The sequence below is a fragment of the Lutra lutra genome, chromosome 9 (genome assembly GCF_902655055.1).
Source record: "Lutra lutra chromosome 9, mLutLut1.2, whole genome shotgun sequence".
Classification (NCBI taxonomy): Eukaryota; Metazoa; Chordata; class Mammalia; order Carnivora; family Mustelidae; genus Lutra; species Lutra lutra.
The window spans coordinates 6,273,688-6,276,869 of NC_062286.1; positions in this window are offsets into that span (position 1 = coordinate 6,273,688).

Here is a 3,182-nt window from a genome sequence, read left to right on the forward strand (position 1 = left end):
CACGAAGCCTGGGGGGAGGGGTCAGGCACATGAAGGGTAGCAGGAGGTATCTATGGCCCAAGCACACAGTGACCTCCAAGAGTCTAAGAGAATAGGGGCACCTGGCTGGCTCAGTCGGTTAAGCATCTCTTTTTTTGTTTAAAGATTTTTATTTATTTATTTGAGAGAGAGAATACAAGTGGGGTTGGAGGGAGGGTGTGCAGAGGGAGAGGAAGAAGCAGACTCCCTCCCAGCTGAGCAGGGAGCCCAATTTGGAGATCCACTCCGGGACCATGAGATAGTGACCTGAGTTGAAAGCAGACGCTTAACCGACTGAGCCACCCAGATGCACCACATCTGATTCTTGATTTCAACTCAGGTCATGACCTCAGGGTCCTGGGATTGGGCCCAAGTCAGGCTCCACACTCAATGGGGAGTCTGCTTGAGGGTTCTCTCCCCGTCCCTCAGCCCCTCTCCCTGCTCACATGCTCTCTCTGTCTCTGTCTCTGTCTCTCTCTCTCTCAAATAAATAAATAAATCTTAAGAGTTTAACAGAATAAAAGAGCACTTCCCCATATACAATGGCGGAACTCATCTTCACGAAGAATATGCAACATTTAGGAGCTGATTTGCTTATAGCTCCCACTTCCAGGATGCATTCCCTGGACTCGATGCCGGTTCAGTAGAACTCTTGCAATACAGTTGCTCCCATTTACTAAGTTCTTCCTACATGCTGGGGACAACACTAACCCCCTTTCACGAACTATCTTGTTTAATCCTCACAACAACACTAGACAATTATTACATTATATTATTATACCCATTTTACAGAGAAGAAAACTGAGGTGTGGCAAGACTAAGTAACTTGACCACGGTCATACTGCTAGTAAAAGGTAGAGCTAGGACTCAGAGTTCAGCTTCGGAATCCGAGCTCTCAGTGCCATATCATCATGTCCACTATATTATATATAGTTTTTCAATGTTGTATCTTCTCACTTCCTTCATACTGTGGAGGAGGCTTTAACAACCTCTGAACTGGGTCGTGGTGGCCAGGGTAAGAAAGAAGGTGTGCCTAAGAAGAGGTCGTTGGGAAGAGCAAATTCACTGAGTCTTTGATATGTTTTATCTTCCTTGAAAATTTGTGGGCAACCGGTAGCAGCAGAATGACTCTGGTGAGATAGTGATGTGGAACGGGCAGAGCGTGCTCTAGCGTATCTCGGCTTTCCTCCAGAACATCTGCATTTGAACGTTTCTCTAAGACCTGAAAATTAACACCTTGAAAACTGGGCTCATCATCTTCCCTCCAAGCAGTGATAGGAAATTCTCAGTCCTTTACCTCTACACTAATTCCACTTTTTTTTTTTTAAGATTTTTTATTTATTTATTTGACAGAGAGAGATCACAAGTAGACAGAGAGGCAGGCAGAGAGAGAGAGAGAGAGAGAGAGAGAGGGAAGCAGGCTCCCCGCTGAGCAGAGAGCCCGATGCGGGACTCGATCCCAGGACCCCGAGATCATGACCCGAGCCGAAGGCAGCGGCTTAACCCACTGAGCCCCCCAGGCGCCCCGAATTCCGCTTTTTGACAAACCTTCCACAACCTCCAACCAACCCACCGTTCCCTTGTCAATTCTTTTGTCAAGTGCGCTCGAAGACAAGTGTCTCTTCTTTACTACCTGCACTTTATCAACCTGACCAAGGTCGGACCTGCTCTTGCACATAACATAGGAAAGCAAGCACCGTTTTACATGTTGACTCCAAGAACTTATACCTCAAGACTAGCTTCTAGAACTGCTTTTAGTCTTAGTTACTGCCTGGAAGGCTTGTAATCAATGACATCAAAGTCACAACCATCTCTTTAGCATTCAGATAGTTAATGTCAAACGAGTCTACTTGACAGATTAACTTGTTCAGATGATCTAGAGGTTATCTCAAGAATTCCTTCTCTAGACCCTCCCAAAGGTAGTCTGGCTCAAAGTCATATGTATGTATTTTTACAGATGTGCTGTAGCAAATCAAAAGTTGGTGTTTGATCATCAGTTTCTCTCCTAAAAATCTCTTAGGATTTTCCTGTTTTCCAGAGAGACACCTGGACTTGAATTTAGTGATAGTTCGGACATGGGAAGAGATTCAGAAGAGCAACCAGTTGTAAGCAGACCACAGGCAAAATGCTACCAAATTACAGTTACTGGGGAAGCTGGGGGCTCAGTTGGTGACGCACCTAACTCTTGATTTTGGCTCAGGTCGTGATCTCAGGATTGTAAGATCGAGCCCTGTGCCGGGCTCCATGCTGGCCATGGAGCCTGCTTAGGATTCTCTTTCTCTCTCTGCCCCTCCCCCCCTTAAAAAAATACAATTGCTTATTTCTAATATCTATTGTTGTAGGCACTTGGGATTCATCAGTAAATAAAATAAAGTCCCTGCTCTTATAAAGCTTATATTTAAATCAAGGAAAAACTAAAAATTACAAATCAGAAAGGAACATTTTAAATAATAAAGCCAAAGGTGGGAAAAAAAATTCTAGTTTTATATCCAGCGATGTGCTTGGGAGGGATTAACACTTGGTTCTGGAAAAATTAAAGAGACCTGATTTGTGGTGTTTGCTGATTTTCATGGTGTAAATACACCCACTATGTCCAATTTCAGCTATCAACAAGACGTCACTGAGTGCAGAATTAGGAACACATGTGCAGACACAGCTCTCAGGAGCTGGTGTGAGCCAAGTCCAGCACACCAGTGGATCTGAATCAACTCTATTATAATTTAGATTTCCAGACAGCTCCATGGCGAAAGTTAGGTTAAAAAAAAAAGAAATTGGAAAAAAGCGAAAAAAAAAAATCCTAAAATACACAAAAGTTTTACATATCAAATAATGTATAAAACAGAAAAATCTCCTTATTCTTCTAGCATCTGATATAATAAGGACAGGTAACAGGTAACAATAAAATCCTAGTAACAGGTAACAAGTTCTATAAAAGTTCTATCAGATTACCGTTTAAATCTTTAAAACTGGGGAAAACTGTCAAATTCTTTGTTATCCTTCTGAAACCCTGCAGACTCATTCTTATCTAAATTGTGCAGTTAATACAAAATTTTAGAAATATGTTTTCATCATAACAATTGCCTTTTATTGAGTCTCTAATATAGACCAGGTATTTTCATGCATTTTCTGTACGAGAAGTCTGCAAAGTAGCTATTGTCCCATTT